The following is a 14,192-nucleotide window of genomic DNA, read 5'->3' as shown; positions in this document are numbered from 1 at the left end:
TTTTTTGCATGTATCACTATCACTACATATTATAAAACAAAGTCGCTTTTTCTGTCCCATGTCCCTTTGAATGCTTAAACCTTTAAAACTACGCACCGGATTTTCATGCGCTTTTTTTAATAGATAGAGTGATTGAAGTTTGTAGATTGTATAATAACATCCAATAAATAGTGGAGAAATACTGTTATTTTTGAAGTTTCTAATGTGATGTATATATGTACATATATAAGAGAAATTGGTGTTAGTTACACTATTTATAACTCAAGAACGGATGAACAGATTTGGCTGAAAATTGGTGGAGGGGTAGCTTAGAACCAGGAGACAGACATAGGATACTTTTTATCCCGTTCTGTATAGGGTATTGAGATCACAACGTGGACCTGGGTAATCCTGGAATATGTTTGTAAAATGTGGGCATCAAATGGAAGCTGTTTATGGGTAATTTGATACGGGGTATTTTTCGTACCCGTGGGTAACTAGGGTCTCGAGATATAGGCCAAAATGTGGACCCGGGTACCCCTAGAATGTGTTTATACAAGAAGAATAACAAATGAAAACTGTTGATGAGTGCTTTTGTACAGGGTAATTTTCATATCTGTTTGTGACTACGGTCTTGAGATATAGACCAAAACGTGGACCAGGGTAACACTAGGATGTGTTTTTACATTATGGGTATAAAATTGAAGCTGTTGATGAGTCTTTAGTGCAGGGTAGTTTTCATACCTAAAGGTGACTAGGGTCTCGAGATATAGGCCAAAACATGGCCCAGGGTAACACTAGGATGTGTTTTTACATTATGGGTATCAAGTTGAAGCTGTTGATGTGTGCTTTAGTACAAAGTAATTTATACCGTTGGGTGACTAGGGTCTCGAGATATAGGCCAAAACGTGGACCCGGATACCCCTAGAATGTGTGTGTAATATGGATATCAAATGAAAGCTGTTGCTCAGAGCTTTAAAGTAATTTTCATTGTGATATTCGATTTAGTCGCATCAACCTGGCAAAACTGATAAATATGCATGCGAAGCCGAAAAAAAGCATGAATTGATAATACCCACATACCTATTTACATACGTCCTATTCGACTTGTCTGAAATTTGGTATATAAATTTGCCTATATTAGTATTTACGACCGTTTTTTCGGAGAAGTAGACCATAGACGGGCTGGGAATGCGATTAGGACTAGGAATGGGACTGAGACTCGGAGTGGGACTGGAACTCGGAATGAGACTGGAACAAAATACTTACCACCCTCTGGGACTGGCAGTAAGAGATGAAGAAGAATGGGAAAAACTTGAGAGAAGAGAAAAGAAGGAAGGATAAGGAGACTGAGAAAGAAATATAGTGAGACGAAAATAGAGATAGATGAAGCAAAAAAGACGGAGAGAGGAGTGAATAAAATGATTAAGAAGAAGTGAAGAGGAGAGGGCAGAGTTAGAGAGAAAAAGCTTATTAAAATGTATGCAGGTAGACCAAATTTAGGGCAGAACAACGTCTGACGGGTCTGCTAGTAACTATATATTCACGTTTTGGCAATACATATTTTTACTTATCCATATATAGGACTGCTAGTCGCTCTAATTCGAACAAGCTAACAGAAGCGTGTACTACGCAGAAGGACATCACCGTGGCGGTAGCCACAGCCATACCACACACCCGGACTTGTCATGGCGTAGCCCAGGGTTATTTTTTATAAGCGCGGCCGAAAGCCGCCTATGCAGAAAGTTGGTATGGATTACACTGGTCGACGGCCAAAATTTACCAGAGACGCCGTTATGAAATTCGTATGTAAAACTACCCCCTGATTTCGAAAATCGAGCTCATTTTTGACTCTATGGTACCGTTTTTGAAATATTTGCAATTTACCGTTATTCGAAAAAACCAAAAAGATGGCTCCGTTTAATTACGTATATCTCACGAAAGGGTCAAGCAATTGCAAAAGAGTTTACAGAATCGGAAAGACGATAAAATTAGCTATAAATGCATCATACACTATTTTTTGCTCAACCAGATAGTTTTCGAGATATTAGCTTATCATTTCAAATTTTTGTTTTTTTTTTTATGAAAAAATATGAAAAAATTTACTTTTTGCGAGGGCAGCATTCCAACGCCACAACTTTTTTCCAGATACTTTTTCTTTACGTAAAGCTCTGTTTAATTAGAAAAAAGATAAGCTATCGTCGAAGAAAATCGATGCAAAACTACGTAAGTTATAAGCGATCAAATAAAAATACCCAGGTTGCGCAATTTCAACGCATACCTCAAAACGTATGTATGGTATAAAGAAGAGTGAAATATCTAGCTATGCTCTGTTTCTATTTAGTTAAAAGTTCAATTTATGAATGGAATTACCCATATTTTTAACTTTTTCTAAATTTATTTATGTTTATACTATATTCTAACAATCTTTATCTTAATTTGATTTTACTATGTAGTCGAAATAATTATGTGTTCTACTTTGACGCTTATTCAGTTTAGGATCGGTTTCTATTATGAGAAACCAGCAGTAATCACCCATCATTGTGACGTCCCAGAATCCTTGATATCGATTCTCAATTAATTTCATTTGAAAAAAGCTCAAATGTGAGTGTAGAAAGTGAATTTTTAAGGACATATTTACGCCTGGAAAGAAAATATTAGTTAAGTAAACAAGTTATAGAATTTTGGGAAATTAATTTTAATAAGACTTTAATATTTGCCCATTTTCGCATAATTATTGATTAAGTCGTTCACTATCTGCTCGTAGTTAAGGCTTTTGTGTCTACCGAGAAAAGAAGCAACAACCTTTTCAAAGTATTCCCACGCTGCTGCCTCAACTGATGAGAGTAGTCCTTTGAATTGATTATTGTTGATCAACTTTTTTATTTGTGGTCCAACAAAAATATCTTCCTTTATCTTGGCTTGAGAAATATCTGGAAAAATTGTTTTCAAATAGTCGAATGCTTCGCCTTCTTTGTCCAAAGCCTTAACAAAGTTTTTAATGAGACCGAGCTTGATGTGTAAGGGTGGAAGTATGATTTTCTCTTTCTTGACAAGAGGGGTGTATTTGATGTTATCCACGCCAACGGTAAACTCGACTCTTTCCGGCCAATCCTTTCTGACGTAGTGGTCCTTACGAGCTCGGCTATCCCACTTGCAGAGGAAGCAGCAGTGCTTGGTGTAGCCACTTTGTAGACCGCATAGCATTGCAACGACTTTGAGATCAGAACATATTTTACAATCATGCTCTTCATATTTGATAAATTTGAGTAGTTTTTGCATTTCCTCGTAAGTTTCCTTTGTATTTACTGCATGTGCGATCGGGATAGAAGTCTTTTTGTTACCAATATGCAATAATACAGCCTTCAAACTCAGTTTATTGCTGTCTATGAACAATCGCCACTCTTTTGAATCATATGTTTGACCAAACTCTTTGAATAAACCAGGAATGTCGTTGCAGTAGCATATACTGTCTTTCTTGGTATAGTGTTTGGAAAATGGTTCGTGACGAGTTCTAGAATATATCACCTTAGCATCGGATGACACAAATTTAAATTGTTGCATACGAGAAGTGTGGATCTCGGCCTTTTCCTTGGTTTCCTAGTTCCAAATCTCCTAACCAATCATTAAGTGCGAAATTCAGTACAACTTGATTCCCCGCACTCAGATATTACTGTTGACAATGGAACTGGATCCGCAACTGCCGTTGAATGTAGTACTGGTAATGTCACTGTAGGTACGCTGGCATAGGTTACTCTTCTTGATCTTCCAACGCCAAGTACTTTTGTTTGACAAATATAACACTATATTGAATGGCAAGTAGTTTATCTCCATATCATTGGTGTATCAAATTTTATTTGTTGTCCTGATTCCGACTGAATCAATTCTACTCGACACGATGTACACAAAGTGTTCGGTGTCCATGGTTTTTCAGCATTTTTAGGCTCAATGCCAAAATACTTGGAGTATAAAGTTTTGATATGATCTGAGAACACTCGTCGTCTCCTTATGATAGTATATAGACCACACATGAAACAGAACATATCTGGATCGTTAATACACTCAAATTCTCGCGTCCTTTTACTCATTTAATTTTTTTTAATAAATCACGGTTTTGAAATTTGACTTATGAACTGAACTATCTCCGGCGAGCCTTGCAGATGTTATGAAGTTTCAAGGCGCATTAACTCATATTTATACTCGGAACAAGAATAAAATTGAAAAAATCAAATCTTACCTAAACAGAAAGGTTCCTTTTTATACGAAGCCGGGAAAAGAAAATACTACCTTCTTTAGATGTAGGCTTTAAAAATTTTCTGTGTCTTATAATTTTGAAAATCTACCTACATACTTACCCATAAGTGACGGAAATACATGTTTATAACTACATGCCTGCAGCAGGTTTCGAACCCAACCACTCTTCCTTTCGATGCAACCACTCTACCTACTATAAAACAATTCGAGTATTAAACGTACTATTTGATTTATTTAAAGAAAAAGTATTATCATTGTTATGGTGATATCCCGATAATATCCCATTTGCACTTTATACCTTTAATATATGTATGTATACATACATTGAAGTTGCGCAACCTGGGTATTTTTATTTGATCGCTTATAACTTACGTAGTTTTGCATCGATTTTCTTCGATGATAGCTTATCTTTTTTCTAATTAAACAGAGCCTAACGTAAAGAAAAAATATCTGGAAAAAAAGTTGTGGTTTTGGAATGCTGCCCTCGCAAAAAGTAATTTTTTTCATATTTTTTCATAAAAAAAAACAAAAATCTGAAATGATAAACTAATATCTCGAAAACTTTCTGGTTGAGCAAAAAATAATGTATGATGCATTTATAGAAAATTTTATCGTCTTTCCGATTATGTAAACTCTTTTGCAATTGCTTGAGCTTTTCGTGAGATATACGTAATTAAAGGGATCCATCTTTTTGGTTTTTTCGAATAACGGTAAATTGCAAATATCTCAAAAACGGTACCATAGAATCAAAAATAAGCTCAATTTTCAAAATCAGGGGGTTATTTTACATACGAATTTCATAACCGCGTTTCTGGTAAACAGAAAAAGTTGAAATTCGTGGTCCAGTGTTATTAACCTTTTTTGGTCGCGGCGATTTTAAACCTAATTTGAATTTATTTCACACATAAAATGGGGATTTTGAGTTTGGGGATTTTGATTTTGGGGATTTTGATTTGGGGATTTTGATTTTGGGGATAACGTGGTAGACCCATTCAATAAAGCAAAAATAAGATAATTAGGAATTTGTTTCTTATATCGAAGATTGAGTTCAATAAGGGCTTTTATGTGGAAAACTTGACTAATTGTTTCATTAATCCTCTGTGTGAAATTGGTATAAACTTTTTTTTTTGTTTTGCTACAAGAATCATCCTAAATTTTTTGCGCTAAATATATATCGAAAATAATCTCAACAGAGAAGAGCAAAATTTCGATATCCTGTATCATCGCAAACCATTTGTATTTCGGTCCCTGCTTTTCCGCAGTTAATATACCCTACAATAACACCATTTCCACCAACCTTCGTAAATAGTGGATATAAATTTTTTTTTGGGTGGCAACATTTGATGTAAAGCCCTCATTCGAAAATAAAAAAGTCAACATCAATATATTCAAGGTGTTATAAATTAAAAACCATACATATACACATATTTTACTTTATTTTCAGTATAGAAATCTGAAAAACCTTTTTTTGAGCATGCTATAGTTCTCAAGTTGAAAGACTTTTCAGAGAGAACGCTTGAGATTTCGTGAGTACGTTAGCTTTCAATTATGGTGACAATGCAACCCAAGCCTAAATGTTTATTGGGGTCATGACAATATTCATTAGTTTTCGGAATAATGACGGTATTCTACGTCGAAAGTTTGAAGCTTTAAGGCTAATATAATTTCTAGCAAAGCCAATGGCAGCAAAAGCCTAACTTGAAAATTAATAATAACACAGCCTCACAGAAAAAATGTGGGATGTTCAACGGAGGAGACAGGTGAATTCTTATGGATTTTTGGTCGCTGGACACGAATGCGTTGTCAGAATTCAAAAGTCAGCTCTTGTTTTTTTAAAAAACTCCCGTTTTTCGAGTTTTTGTGACGAGTTTTTTGAGGTTAGAAAAGAAAACAAGAGCTAACTTTTGAATTCTGACAAGGCATTCGTGTTCAGCGACCAAAAATCCATAAGAATTGACCTGTCTCCTCCGTTGAACATCCCACTTTTTTTCTGTGGAGCTGTGTAATCCGACTAATATTTTTCAAAATGTATTCTTCCATTTATAAAACAAGCTTCCCGATCACAAAATAGCCATATCTACTATTTTAGTATGTTATTCACTATCATCTTATGTTCTATCTATCTACCCCTCACAAAATTGCTACTAGACCCGCCCCTGATCACTCACACTTCACCCCATCCAATAAGTGCGACCACTCACAAATTATCATCAATATCCTCTACCTGGAGTCCAAGGAAACTTTCCGTTTCAACACGGTTGAGCAGCCAGAAAGAGGTGTTAGAGGAGTTGGTTCTACATTGTATTCGAAACAATGGGTGGTGTCATGTGGGGACATTATATATTTCGGGGTTGATTCTGGATAGGTAAGAGCTTAACCCCATATTTTTTCCATTCACGACCTATCTTGAAGAGTGGTAGCGAAAAAAACTCTTTTACATTAACCTTGAATTTAACACATTGTTGAATTCTTCTCCAACTAAGTAAAGTATACGCCATGGTGTCTCAGCTCGCAGCATGTGTAGAAACAAGTTTAATTTTGAGCTGTACGCGTCTTAGACTGATATGATCATAGTTACATATGCGAACGGACATCCCATCATTGCACTCCAGCGCCTGAGAAGAAATGTCATGACAAGTTTGGTAGCTTAACTAAAAATATGCAGTTCCAAGCATTGCCTTACTTCTCTCGCCATGAAGTTGAAATAATGGCGTGCGCACCTATTTTGAGCTGTTCTATACAAGGTGGTTAAAATAGATTTTTAATTCTTCCGTCTTCATTAAGTTTTCTCAGCTTCTCGATTATGATGAGCCAAATACGATTTGCGTTATGTTCGTATTGTGTAGTAAATGCGAGTAATCATAATGTTTTACGTTACGTTAGGTTAGGTGAGGTTGAAAGAGTCCGTAGTGTTACCAGAAGTTTGTTTAACGGCCAAACTGAAGAACGCTATCAAAAAGCAGAACCTATGTTATAAAATAACTTCTTCCACTTAGGAAATACTAGAAGCTTTCTGTGACCTATGCCCCTTGCTGCTTATGTATCTGACGGCTATGTCACTCCTAATAGCTGGAGTCTAGCCTTACAAGCGCAGGGCTCGAGCACAAAGGGTTAATAAGCGCAACATATGTATCTTTATCGTTAATATAACAACAACAACATCACAAAACGTGCTCAATCGTTTCCTCCTCCAACCCGCACTTCCTACATCTGCTCTCAGTGGTCAAGCCTAATTTAAAGGCATGTGCCGCCACAAGGCAGTATCGAGTTAGAATACAAGATGATGAATGATGAGTCTACAGTCCACTATTTTCAATGATATGAATATCTTATTAGCTCAAGTTTGTTAGACGTACACATGATCTACGACACTTTGCAGCCACGCGCAATATCGACAGTTGATGACAGAACATCCTTACAATATACATCAACTTAATGTGTGCGAAGATACATCAAAACAAAACTTAATTAGCATGAGTTAAGCGGGGATTGTCCGTATTGCTTTAAATGCAATGCGAATTCAGTGAGGTGGTGTTATCCCAAACGCTGATTGCTTCTTCTTGATTATTTTCCATACAACGCCTGGTACTACAATATGTCAGTTAATCGAAATCAATGAAAATTTTCTTTTGAGTTGACATTCTTCTGCACGGCGAATTGGTTGAATTCGCTTTGCCACCACCTGGTATGGATTCGCCTTGCTTTAAATGTATGAAAAGCAGAATCGAAACAGCTGTCGCCTTGTCCGTCCTCATGTCACGTGGTTTAAATTTTTCCCAAATTTTTAAATAAAGCAATTCATTAGTTCGAACTTCGAAATGATTGAAAATAACTACTTTCCCGCTTGGTCGATCCTGTGCACCTCTCGCCTTCTCTTAACCTCGCCCAATCTAACTGGCACGTCTACGGAGCAAGCTTCGAGGGATGCGCCCTTTTTAGCTGGTTAATCCGCTTTTTCATTCCCATCTATTCCCATATGCCCTGGAACCCAATATAGATGTATGCTTCTCCCTGTACCGATTCTTTCCAGAGATTGCTTACCCTCTAACACACTTTTAGATGCTGTGCTATGCGAGACTATTACCTAAATTGCTACTTGGCTGTCATTATAAAAAAAAAAAACAGAAATGAAATTATGCACATAAAATTTAATAGTTTTTAGAAGAGCCACACGCGAACAATGAAAATTGCAGAGCTTTGTGGCAAATGAGATGAGAGGCGCATGCAGGGCGAGGCATCATTTTACTTTTAGCATAATTATAATATATGTATCGTACGTTTTTTTTTCACTGCTTATCACCAGCACTCACTAACCAACTGCACATTGCATGCACACTTTTTAGTCACTGCTGATTAAAATTTTAATATATTTTTGTTTTTTTATTTCTATTCTTCTTTTCCATTATCACGCACTTGACCGGAGTACACACACATTCATACAAATGCAGTTGGTCCATGGTTTATCAAAATGCTGGAATTTCAACGTTTAGCGGGACAGGTGTTTAAATATGAGTCGAAGTGAAAATGTAATCGTAAGCCGCAACAAAACATTTTTGCCATCTTTGCTTTTACTTTGCTTTCTTTGATGTTTATGCCAATTTTAAATTAATATCTAAGGAGATTTACTCAACTACTACGTGTACAAATACCGAGCAACCACTTTATTGCTGTCGCAATTTGAGTGTATCCATAATATGTGATGCATATTTATATAACGGGTGTTTTTTTGGAGTTGCAGTATTTCATAGAAGGTTACTAAAAACTAAACACTCGCTCAACAAACAATGTTTTGTTCTCTGGCAATGTACTATTTTACAGCGCCAAAACACATCGTAAAGGTCTACACGTAGGATATGTATGAGAAGGAAACAATTCCTTTCTCTTTCTAACACACTGCAGTTTGACATTTCGGTCAGTGTCAAACTAGCGCGGAAACCAGCGGAAACCTCCACCTTAGCTAATGAAGCTTTCTTTCAGAAAACAGCCAGTCTCACCTTCCCATGGCGACCGTCTTGGTGTGATGATAGCGTGCTCCGCCTACCACACCGAAGATCCTGGGTTCACTCCCCGGGCAAAGCAACATCAAAATTTTAGAAACAAGTTTTTTCAATTAGAAGAAAATGTTTGTAAGCGGGGTCGCCCCTCGGCAATGTTTGGCAAGCTATGAAAAGCTCTCAGTGAAAATTCATCTGCTTTGCAGATGCCGTTCGGAGTCGGCATAAAATAAGTAGGTCCCGTTCGGCCAATTTGTAGGAAAATTTTAAAAAAGGGGCACGACGCATATTGGAAGAAAAGCTCGGCCTAAAATATTTTCGGAGGTCCTCGTACCTTCCATTTATTTATTTATTATTTGATTTGAAGCCAACCCCACAGCATGGTTGAAAGAACTGTTCAACATTAAGGCGAAGCAGATAAGAAGGCCAAAGCTGCTTATTAGATCAACTTCCACCCATTTAAATTTTATTGTTGGCGTTGTAGTAACCTTTTCTGCAATGCATATAAATATGGTAGATGACGTCAGCCGTTTGGGAGAAATAAATAGGAGGCATGAGTTACATATCGTCAACGAAGCACGAGAGACGGATAGCTAAGAACGAGGCTGCAAAAACTGTAAGGTTATGTGCAAGTCTTATGAAATTAAACTGGAAAATTTACTCCTATCTCTTAATTATAAGACTGGAATTGCAGGCTATAGCAAGAAACGTACTTTCCGTGTTTGTGTGCTGCCATTGCGAGGTCAAGATCGTAGCTACTGGTGATAAAGTTACAGGTTTCAAGGCAACAGTAAAACTGGCCCCCAAAAACAACTTCTATTGTTTGCAAAGTAAACTTAGTTATTTTATAACAAATACTGATACTTTAATGGGTTTTCAGTTTGGTCGTCAAACGAATTCTGCTAACTTCATGGACACAGGCAGTACATAGTTCCAAGCCTACTATAACTTGCAGGTACTACCATTCCGGCTAGAGCGCACCCAATGTTTCGGGAGTGCTGTCGAATTGATAACCCAATGCCGAATGCATCCAAGTACTTTCCACCTCGAACCTCCTAAGTGGGCTTACCATGCCAATTTATGCCGACTAGTGAAGGAAAACACATCGCTTTCGGCACACCTTCTTTCGAAGGGGCTCTAACTACCCGACCTTAGGAAGTGATACCGGCGTGCCAATTCCTAACCAAATCTAAGTTCAACACATTCGGTCAATCGTTAGTGTAGTTATTGTAACAGAGCTTCGCCCCATCCGATAGTTGCGATTACTCACACAATGCCCCAATATCCTCTTACGGTAGTCCAAAGAAACTTGCAGTTTCAATAGGATTAGATCAAAGAGAAATAGATGTTGGAGGGGTTGATTCCACATATAAACTGAAAAGATGGTTGGTGTCATGTATAGCATCCATAAGAGTATACTCGTAGTATAGAAATCGAAATTGTGCCAGAGTGACGCCTATCTCATTGGGAAGACTGCTTTCCTCAGCTGCAAGTTTCGGATTTTGACATTGAGAACAGTATTCGCCGTGCATTTATGGGCATACGACTTTTCCGCCTCTTTGTGCATGACTCTGAGGGCTTTTTAATGCTCTTTTCGCTCAAATGGCTATGCTCTATAGATTCGTAGTGCTTGCAGAAATTACACCTTATGCCCCTGGGAGGCATGGCCTCTTCAATCGGATGTCTGTATATTCAACAGAATATGTTTGTTCAGCATTTCGTTTCACACCTTTATGGGGAATATTCTCGCCTCCCTGTATAAATGGTGTTCTGTTAACATAGCAGACATCCCGTAGCAGTTCTGAGCGCAATGTTTTGACAGGTCTACAGTTTCTTTAAGTGTTTTTGTTTTAAGCTCGGCGGCTTGTCACTCGTCCAAGTGCCTTGTGAACTATTTAATTTGACCCTACCGAACTTCAATTTACACTGACCAGTAGTTACGCTCCTATTGTAGCGTTATGCCACTCTGCTGAGTGAGTTCTGATTTTCCGTTCAACCCATTTGGACCATCTAACTGCCATTGTAGTGGAGAGCGCTTGCCATTAAAAGCACCTCCCCTTTCCACTTTAGATTATAGGTAGTTAGACAATTTTTGAAGTATATTTTAACCAGCCTCAAACAACATCTCATTTGCGCGAGGCAAATGTTATTCGTTTGATCATCGAATTCGATCTAAAGCAAAGTATTAATAATTGCATTAAAATTGATATGCCTTATTTGAAGTTCGCTGTCTCTGAAAAAAACACCCTTTATATCATTTGTGCATATGTAGCAAGTTTCGTTCACCGAATCGGTATTTCGATTTGATGTCTTGCTGTTCGTGAAAATGTTTAACAGAATTTCTACACAATTTTTTAACATGAGTTTTTTTCACAAATTTCCTCTTTAATTTTCTCAGCGCTTCCACATTTCGTTTTATAATAGGTATTTTTTCCAAATATGTATGTAGTAAGCACTAAAAACACACATATACATATATGTACATATGTATTTGCACTAAAGATTTTTCATAATCTTTCAAAACGCTTATTTTATCTATTTTTATGCGCTGCTCCAATTTTCAATAAATTTTCAATTAAGAAGCAACAAACTTCTCCAGTGAAAAACTGAAACACTGAAACACTTTTATGTGCGAAGAAAATATATATTTTCTTTTGCATCGCGACTAACGGTATAGCCGACTGGAATATGCTAGTTGAATTGCAATTAGCTGCTATTACTTAAGTAATTGCCTTTAGACAAATTTCATCTGTTTTCACTTTGAGACAAAAAAAAAACCTTTATTTTTTATTTTCTATTTTATTTTTTATTATAATTTTGCGTGTGTTGCGCGTATACTTTTGCTCGGTGTGTTATACGCGCTCGTCCGTTTTTGTTCTGGTTTGACAGTAGTCGGCCTTGCCTGCTGCTGCTGTTGCCTTTTTACTTAACACAACCCAATAAATATTTTTGTCAATTCTCAGTTTGAGATATATTTGATAATCAGTCCATTTCTCACATTTCAAACCTTAGTTTTCAAATGCATTTCAAATAACCGTTGATAACATTCTCAAGCTAAAAGGCACATTTTTAATATGGATTTTTCCTTTATTTTCAAATTGAGAATTTCTGGATTCTCAACTTTTTCTCAAACGAGAATAAAGTGGAACGAAATGGAATCCACTGTTGTGCCACTTTCTGTAAGCAAATTTATTATTTGCCTCACTTCACTTTTAACTCGTTTGGATTTATGCATAATGTAGTACAATATCACTTAATATTATTAAAATGTATAAATACTTCCTTATTTTTTCACTTTATGTCCAACTTCACGCAATAAAATCGCTTGTTTACATTTCCAGCTAAAGTATGCAAATTACAGATCGACGAATTATCAACGGCACTATCGACGACACTATCGATAGCATTGATGTAAAATAAGCATGTTGTACTATGTTTTATTTTATTTTTGGCTTTCATGAACACTTATTATGTACTTTAAAATTTGGACAAACTGGCGCAAAAAGTATTCACATTATTACTAACTAAAATATTCCATGATATCGATGGTTTTCAACCAGAATGGAACGAAATGCAAGTATATCTCAAACCATTCTCACGTTGAAGAACAACATTTGAGAAAAAGTTGAGAGAATATTTAGCTTCAAATGATTAATAATGCTGAATATCAAACTGAGAATTAATGTTTTCTCAAAAATTTGAGAGAAAACAATTTTTAAGTATGTCTCAAATTATTTTCAAGTTGAAGATCGACGTTTGAGAAAAAGTCGAGATAATATTTTGTTTCAAAGGATAAATGTTGAATATCAAACTGAGAATCAATGTTTTTCTCAAACATTTGAGATTTTTGTTTTCAGTGTTTGTTGGGTATCACATATTTACAAACATATGTGCATAGTGCTCGCACATACATCTAATCTATATTATTCATATGCACAATGCTCAAATCGCACATTTGTTAAAATGCTCTGAATGAAATTGAAAATATAAGTGGCTGCATGGAATGAACAATAACAAAAAGCATTCAAAAGTTCATTTATGTAGGTATTTTCTTAACCCAACGTTGCTACGTTTCCCACCTGACCGACGTTCACACCATCCGCCCACCCACAATTTGTAGTTCGTTCGCTCGCATACTTTTGCTATTTGCTCCTTAATCATATTTCTAGCGAACAGCAGGCTAAATTTACTAGTTGTTTTTAGTTAGTTGACGGCATATTAATTGTTGTTGTTGCTGTCAATCCGTATTCACTTTGTTCTTGCTGTTTAAAAGTTTTTCGACATTTCATTATTGTCTTTATTTTCCATATTTTTCATTTTTATTATGCCTTATCATTGTTCCATATCGTAGAGATTTTTATTCGTCGGTTGATACTTCTTTACTCAGCAGCAGCTTCTGTCATTTTGGATTTTCCAATTTTTCACTTTCTAAACAAGTTGCTATGGATTGACGCGTCGTCATGACGGTTAGCTGGTTGGGGAGTTGGCCTCTGCCATGGCAACTAACAAATATAGAAAATAACAAAAAACTGTGCAAAGACATACATTGCTTAGTTAAATTCCTCAGAAAATACAGTTAATTTTTTATTAAATGTATTAAGCTAAATCAATTAATTATATTTTTATACTCCACTGCGCATAGCACACAGGCTATATAAATTTTTTGTATTTATTTATGTCAAAAATACAAAAAATTTTAAAAACTTAAAAACTTAATTTACACACTTATTGCTTCATAGTAGCAACTTCCGGCTTAGAGACTTAATTTTCAGCTTCCGTTTATGTTTCGTTTATTTCGTTCGTTTTTCCACAGCCACAGTCAGCGTTCGAACTTCACTACGTGCGTTGCAGAAGATTTAGTACTTTTTTTGGAGGGGCCAAAACGTAACATCCGTGATCGTATAACTCGCCAAGTAAAAACATGATTTTCGGATTATGACATACGTGAACGAACTACTTCGATCA

The 14,192-nt window shown here is 36.4% G+C and overlaps 1 protein-coding gene across 16 annotated transcripts in view; it reads right to left on the bottom strand.

Moving 5' to 3' along the window:
- TMEM216 (Transmembrane protein 216) overlaps nucleotides 1-13,441 on the bottom strand; it is a 53,527-nt gene extending 40,086 nt beyond the window's left edge. For 4 of the 16 annotated variants that reach the window (XM_067757739.1, XM_067757731.1, XM_067757770.1 and 1 more), the window contains exon 1: nucleotides 8,511-8,900. The gene's annotated coding sequence lies outside the window, so the exon portion shown is untranslated. Of the gene's footprint in view, nucleotides 1-8,510; nucleotides 8,901-11,818; nucleotides 11,843-11,897; nucleotides 12,099-13,306 lie in introns of those variants that run through there. The other 12 variants (XM_067757737.1, XM_067757738.1, XM_067757742.1 and 9 more) reach the window with 12 other exon arrangements.
- Between the last annotated feature and the right edge of the window lie 751 nt (nucleotides 13,442-14,192).

The sequence above is a fragment of the Eurosta solidaginis genome, chromosome 1 (assembly GCF_040869045.1).
Source record: "Eurosta solidaginis isolate ZX-2024a chromosome 1, ASM4086904v1, whole genome shotgun sequence".
NCBI classification, from domain to species: Eukaryota; Metazoa; Arthropoda; class Insecta; order Diptera; family Tephritidae; genus Eurosta; species Eurosta solidaginis.
The sequence above is the reverse complement of the archived record's forward strand: the minus strand, read 5'-3'. Positions and strand labels throughout refer to the sequence as shown.